Source organism: Peromyscus leucopus, chromosome X (assembly GCF_004664715.2).
Source record: "Peromyscus leucopus breed LL Stock chromosome X, UCI_PerLeu_2.1, whole genome shotgun sequence".
Classification (NCBI taxonomy): Eukaryota; Metazoa; Chordata; class Mammalia; order Rodentia; family Cricetidae; genus Peromyscus; species Peromyscus leucopus.
This window is the reverse complement of record NC_051083.1, coordinates 125,995,747-126,004,122: the sequence shown is the minus strand read 5'-3', so window position 1 is coordinate 126,004,122 and position 8,376 is coordinate 125,995,747.

The window sequence follows — 8,376 nt, the reverse complement described above, 5'->3', positions numbered from 1 at the left end:
TAGATCCACAATTTGAATAGATAATGTGTTTACAAATGTAAATAAGATGTGATAATGCCTAGAATTATATGATAAGATCACTAACAAGTAGATAATATGCTCATTAAGAATGAAGAGATTTATAGCTGAAGACTTGCATCAGGTTTTAACAATGTAAATATACATGTATATGTATATATATATACATATATATTTGTAATAAATAAAAAATAAGCTGGAAGAAGAATATAAATATATGCCAATGTGATTTTTAAGAAAAAAACTATGCATGGTAACATAACTAATGATGTGCTTGACTATACATTTTTTTTAGATACAAATGTAGATGTTCATTGTGGTGAGCAGGTGTAAGAAAATTATAATGAACTGAAAATAAAATTGATTGGGTAATTTACAATTATGACTTTTACAAATATCATAAGCTTATGGGAGAGACATTATTATTCTCTCACTTCCTATGCAAAGTCATTGAATACATCATGATTAAGTTATGTATTCAGGTCAAGATAACCCCCAAATCTATTTCTGTGCCACTATGCCAAAATTCATAGGATAACTTTGAAAATTAAGACACTGATATATGCATATAGATAAAAGTTGACAGAGGAATTTTAGTATGTAAAAGTCACATTTGAAACTAATTTTGAACATTTTGTACTTCTGTTATGTGGCTCTATGTGGTAAATGTTTTCAAAATATTATTAAAAACATTTATATATAACTTAATAACAACAACATGTATGGTGGATTTGTTGCCTAACTAATTCTATAAGTTATCATATAATATATACAATATATAAATACCAAATGCGTTGGGGGCTGGAGAGATGGCTCAGAGGTTAAGAGCACTGACTGCTCTTCCACAGGTCCTGAGTTCAATTCCCAGCAACCATATGGTGGCTCACAACCATCTGTAATGAGATCTGGTGCCCTCTCTGGTGTGCAGACATACATACAAACAGAACACTGTATACATAATAAAAAAATAAATCTTGGGTGGGCTGGGGGGAATGAGAGGTGGGCAGGAAGGGAGAGAACAAGGGAATCTGTGGCTATTATGTAGAACTGAATAGTATTGTAAAATAAATACAAAAAAACATACCAAATGCGTATACACACACACACACATACACATACACACACACATTATGAGTTTATTTAGCTTTATAAAGACAAGATCGATACCTAATCAAAGTGTCTTGTTGAGAAATGCACATGAGCCTTCCAAACTCTAATATTTCCCAGTAGATTAAAGAAAATCAACATGGTCTCTTTTATTTATACTATCTGACCCAATTCTCTGCCTGAAAATTCCTTAATTCTTAGGCAGAATACATTCTTCTTGGTTTCCAGGCACACCTGTTATCCCAGCACTCATGAGGTAGAAGTGAGTGGGTCTCTTTGAGTTGATTGCCATCCTGGTCTACATAGGGAATTCCAGGATAGCCAGGGCTACAAAGTGAAACCCTGCTTTGAAAGCCATCATAAATAACTTGTCAAGAAGTTGAACACTAAAATCATTTATTCCCATAAACCTTAAGGTCCCTTTACTCTCATCCTGTTACAGGAATCCAATAATCTAACTTCTACTCATTTATAAATATCATTGATTTGAAAAGAACATTTAAATATCTTTCAGTGAATCATCAGTGCTAGTAATTTTAATCTCAAGCACTAAGCAGCAGTTAAGAAATAATATTAGATATTCTGGCACTCAGTTTTAATACTAATTAGTTAATAAAGTAATTAACAAAATAAAGGACATATTATTACTATGCTGTATTATGATTTAGATGAAATTTCATATGCAGATGCATGATGTGGAATTGCTAAAAACTTCATTTAGAAAATTTAGCAGTGTATTTAAATATTTCTCATTCACAGGCAACCAGCTGTGACGGAGGAAGCTGTATTTAAATAGTTAGTCAAAATTGAAGGTGCCAGCAGATTTAAACAGAGCATGTGAAAGAGAACTGCATATAAACTTTGTTTTTCTTCTTAATGTGGTTTGTCACAACACTATGAAAACGCAGTGTTAGATCTATTTTAACCACCTATGTATATTTTAAGAATTAAATATCACATTCTGTCCTAGGCATACAATTTTCATATAATATTTATGGAAAAACCAGTGTGTAATTGTGCCAGACAATATTGATGTGAATGGACATGGATTTAGTGTACATATTGTTGTACTTCTTGAATGTAACATCATTCAACAAATAAATACAATCATGTGGTTATAATGCTTGTATGGGTGATAAAATATATGTGTGCACTAGTTATATGCCAAAAATATGTGAAATATATATGATACATATATGTATATATGTATATTTGTACAAATGTATATATTTCTCATACATTTGATTTTTTACTACATAACACTATAAGATAGATTTTAAATGCATTAAAAATTTCTAATATATGCATATTAACAAAACTATAATATTCCTAACACAACAATATTCCTAATATACCCATATACTAAACAATTGAAGGAATCTAACCCTCTTTTATTCATTTCTTCTTTCTTTCTAACACATAATATGAAAACACATATTATTTTAGGGCATTATTGTGATCTATCAGAATGTACTGGCAGATAAATATCGTTAGATATTTGTCCAGAGCAACAGAATCTCCAATACAGAAAATGAATCCTAAACTAACCGTGGAGTTGGGATAATGGTGGTGTGTCCATGTGTGTTCTTCAGTTGTAAGAAATGTACAACTTTAATGAAGATCATTGACAGTGAAAGAGTCTATGCATATGTGGAGAAAGAGACATATGAGTTATTTCTATTCCTTCTGCACTCAGTTTTGATGTAAAGCTAAAATTGATCAAAATATACTCTACAATATGAAAGAAATAAAAAAGAACATAATAACAGGTCCTAACAGTAGAACAAATATAAATTAAATCAAATATGTTACAGTACTGGTGAAGCAAATCTCTTCTGTCCAGCCATAAATGTTAAATCAAAAGAAGCACATGGCTGTTTCTCTCTTAAAATACCATGTTCCTCATTTTAAATTATGAGAGGTCTAACTTTGTATGATCTCATACAAAATAAATCACATAGAATGCTTCTTGGAATCTAGTAACGTATATTGGATGAAAAAGAAAGGACTTGAAAATCTGTAAAATGTTATGAAAGTATAAAAATGGTACATAGGTACATACAAGGAATACAAAGAAATCACTGTCCAACAGCCCTAAAGCAAAGTGTATGATAAAGGAAAGTGTAAGATGCAGGAGACAGGTGTATAACCAAATGAGATTAAAATAGGAAAAAGGTTGACTCTTACTAAGCAAACTGTGAAAACTGCAGATGTTGCAGGAAGCTAAGTGCTATGCTAAAATAACCAGAACATTTACTATAGATCAGAAGAAAGCAGAAAGAGAGTAGACTGAGATGGGACCTTTTGGAAATACAAAAGAGAGTAGTTTGTTATTTGTGAGAGAAAAGTTTATTGCAAGAAATTATTTGCAAAGTTTTGACTTTATAATTCCACAGAAAGTGAAAATACAGATGAATATATATCACAAATGAATGGCCTAGTAAGGATAAATATTATGACTTTATGGATAAATAATATGACAGATGATATAACAAATGCATTGAGATGAAACAAAAAAACAGCAAGCCAAAAAATATGCTCTACAAACCCTGATGACATTTTTAGTTGCATAGAAGATTGTATAATGTTGGTTTATTAAAATTATTTAAAGAAAATGATTAAAGTACATTGATATTACTGTCAAAAATGTACATTGTTTCACAAGGAATTACAATAGATTTATTTAGAGAGGCAACATAAATCATTAAATTTCAATGTCATCAGGTGAGCTAGCATTAGTCACTGATGAACTATCGAAATTTATCTGGGAAACAATGCTTTAACCTGCTTTACAGGGTACCACAATTTAGTGTGATGCATGGGAAGCTGTAATTACTAGCTGATTTGCCAGAGGAACAAGAGCAAAACCGCTGGAAAGTCACCAGGCACTGGCAAACAAATTCAGGTGCAGAGAAATTAGCCATTGATTATAAGTGTGAGCAGTTTAATGTGAATGCTAAAGCGGTTCCAAATGTTTTTCTTATTTCCAGGGTTTTTTTTTTTTTTTTTTTTTTTTTTTTTTTTTTAACATCGTCTTCATTTATGTACCTTCTGACAAGCTTTCCAAATAAAAGTTTTCAGATTTATATTGGCTACTTGACCAAACTCAGCCCCAGACTCCAAGATTTTCTAACCAGTTATACTTTGAGTAAGAATACTATCTTATTTGTCAAAAATAAGTCTAACTCTATATAATTCCATTTCGTTCAGTTTTACTAGTGAGGCATTTGATTGTGCATAGTATCAGGAATATATAATCTATATAGTAGTCTGTGGTAATGGAAAAATACAAGGATTAATAAAACAACAGTCCTGTGAGAACTATACTATTGTATGGAGAAGGATGGACTGATTAACTCTAAAAGAAGTATTTACAGTATTTTATGAAGCACAACTGTTTGAAAAATAAAAACAATAAATATTTTTAAAGAATGCTAATAGTTTTTCTGATATAATGTCTTTAAACAACTCATGAACAGAAAGGTTTCCCATTTTACAAATGAACATCATCCATGTCTTCAGGGGTATCATATATGACATTGTTGCTAGAATGCTAGAGTTTCATCCCAGATGGAATTATGGCAGCAGAAAATGAATACATTGCTCAGTTAAACTGGGATAAACAGAATTCAGAACAAACGATCTACCAAGCATTATGCTATCATTAATATTACTTGTTTTCATTTGTAGCCCTATATCATTCCCTCACACAAAACACTTAAAACAATGTGCCAAATAAGAGCAAGATCAAGCATTGTATAAAAATGAGAGACAGGAATCAGGTCCACCAATAAAAGACTTTTAGCATAAAATAACTGAAAAAGATGAAAAATGATTTCCCCAATGTGTTTGAATATGGCTGTTGATTAAAAAAAAAAAAACTATTCCATGGAAAAGGTGCAAAACAAGAAAAGACTGAAATCCCTTGTGTCTGAAGACATCCTAGAAGAGAATACAGGATTGAAGAGAGGTAGAACATGAGATGCTTTAAGAAAGAAGGTCATGAAAGCACATTGTAGTTGAGACAGATCTAGTTGGAAGGATTATAAAAGAGATTATGTGACAGAAATTTCTACAATTACAATATTATAAATAAACTTACAAAGTAAAATAAAATCACTCAGTATAACTTGGACCAAGGTTTAATCAGTTAAGCCTAATATCTAATGCTATGTTGCTACCTTAATGAAATTGTTCTCATATCAATTATTCTCTTTCAATATACCCTCTCAGACTTAGGGAATAAAGACATCATTTTATTCAAACAAGCAGAGTAAAGAAATCTAGACAAGGGACAATAGTTACATGGAAAAGTCATTTTAGTTCTGTATAACCAACATTATATAGTAAAGAGGACATTTGGGGGCTATGGTAAAATGATAAAGAGAGAAATGTGGGGTAATATGTGAAGCAAGTGAAAAAGAAAAAATATGAAAGTGTCAGAGAGCTTGTCCAGACCAAAGCTATTAAATTGGTAGGGGTCCAGTATAGCTCCCTTAAATATGTCCATTATTGAATATTAATAGGTACCTATTGCCATCAACTAGATATAGTTTTAGTTTCATACTTTTGAAAATGAAGTAGAAAGGAAATCACTATAACTGCTTTAAATTTTAGTTTTACAAAATCTAATAAAATCAATCTATTAGTTATCTCCACATTTTCCATCAGTTTTAAAACACAGTATATACTATGGCCTGGAATTCTCTCTATATTATATCCTATTTCTAGAATAAGCAAATAGATCTGGAAAGTTGACATCATCCATGTTGTCATTCAGCATTTCAATCCTTGTGGAAAAGGATGAATATAAAACTAATTTCAGAAAACGAGAGGATGGAGGTGCTTCTCTAATTCATGCAAGACTTGACATAAATTTCCAGTAGCCAAGAAAAAAATGAAGAGGAAATATTGAGAAACTTCACAGTGGTACTGTAACAGGGAAATAACACCTAACAGCCATGTCCTGGCTTAGAATAAGGGAACCATGAAAGGGTGTGAGGAGGAAGGTAATTATAAGGACTCCACAAAGCTTCATAATAGTTAGAGATGATGGAAGCTATGTTTATTTGCTGCCTTGCCTTGATTGGCATTGTGCATGTGTTAATAACCAACTTATTAAAATCATATGTATAAAAGTGACTTGAGGGGTGTGTGTGTGTGTGTGTGTGTGTGTGTGTGTGTGTGTGTGTGTGTGTGTGTGCTTATATTCATAGACACAGAGGTTTTCTGGGTTTTGTTTGCTTTTGTTCTTTCCACTTATTCTTATTTTATGTGAATTTTTGCTGGCTTCTATCTTTATAATTAGTCTACTGGTCATAAAATGTGCACCTAAAATGAAGCATGTATTTAATATTAGCTAAAGACTGACACCATAATTGTCATTATTTTGTGTTAGTGGAGGAGGAAGACATCTTCATTTGTAAAACAGATAATAAACATGGTTTTGTTGTATATATACTAAACATGTATGGAAAGATGGACAGGAGTACTAAGTAGTCAAAAGCAGGCCATACTGGTTATTTATCTGTGGTCTCTCAGCTGCAAATAGATGCTCTATATACTGCTTTGTGATGCTGGTTCTTGGACTTTCCCCATCACTTTTTTGCTAGCCAGTTTCCTGATTGTTTTTTACAATGGAAGAGCTTGAGAGAGGCCACAAAGTTGAAAGAGAAACAAAAAGCTTTATGCTCCTCAATCATTTGTGAATTCTGTCTAAATTCCTTCAGACTTAGAACCAGGCATCTACATTTAGTTTTTAAATTTTGTTTTGTATTCTTGTTTTTTCTATTACTTTCTACCTCATCATTTAGGTTTATCTAATTTATAAATTATAAAGTGTTTTTATATCTATTTAGAGTTTTCAAGAGGCTTGTAATAATAAGAAAATATCTGTGATGCTTCTTAAACACAGAAAAGAATTTGTCATTTTGAGCTAAGGTTCAGTATGAACAAAGAAACAATCTTCCATATTAAGCCTTTTGGAAAATATACAGGCACCAATCCAGATTAATGACTAATAAACTGAAAATCACTCAGATAATAGTACAGCGGGAACGGCAGGGACTTTTTTTTTCCTTTCCAAATAATTTATTTAAGGAAAAATCTAACTTCAAGTATTTTGAACAGTAACAGGGCATTTCAGTGTAAGAGGCTACACACTGTATATTTTGGAGTGGCTTTTTGTTTGTTTATTTCTCTTTTATCTCTTCATTTGGGGCATGTGGTGTAAAAGAGGGAAGAACAGAGGTTTGTTTATGCTGTAAGGCAATGAAATTGAGCAAAAGAAAGGAAATTTCTGACTACAATTTTCTAATGAAATTGGTGCTTGAACTGAAATACAGTCCACAAAAAAAATTATTGGTGGTGGGCTGAAGAAATACACAAATTAAATTCTGTCTTAAAAAAAATCAGAGCAAAACAAAGAGAGGGAGAAAATGTACAGTGTCTTGACATACATAAAGAACAATGAGGATAACCATCAGGCTAAGATAGGACTCCCAAAATTAAAAGAAAGCAAGAAGTGATGCTGCAGGCTTATGTCCTATGAAGACAAAGTCATAAAGAGATGAACCTTTCAATTTTGGTGAAAACTTTGAGCAAAATTCCTCTCATTCTTGAAATATTTTCTGAATGACCCATTTAAATATTGTTGCACCTATATGGGGATTATTAAAAATGTAATAATATAAAACTGCAATGCTTCTACTTAGGGTGCTACTGCCACCTTCTCATGTTTTTTGAGACTAAGTTCAATTTTTATTGTCATTGTTGGTTCTCAATCACTAGAGGTCCTTATGATTATATGTACTAAGTGAGAAGGACATATGTATGTTGTTCTTAGCTCCCCTTGTCAAGCCAAGTCTCCAACAGCCGTACGATGTTCTGACAATTCTTATGTCACCCACCCTGAAGTTCCATAGTATGGACAACAAATTCGATAAGATCCCATTTGTTTAGAGTCTTCTTTCATTTTCTGTCTTTTGCTTATGTGGGTTATTTTCATTTCTGGCCTTTCCAAGTGATTTGATTTCTTATTTTATAGAACATTTCCTGCTGCTGTCCTTTCCAAATATGCCTGGCACATAGTGAATTGTGACTCTGTATTCTGGAGGAGTATCAAAGTTTTGGACTGTGTCATCTCCAGAAGGACATACAAGTTACCGACCTTACCATTTGATGGAAGGCAATGTTCTGATTTTCTTAATTTCATTGATTATGTGCCATGGACGCCTACTATTATTGCCTTCT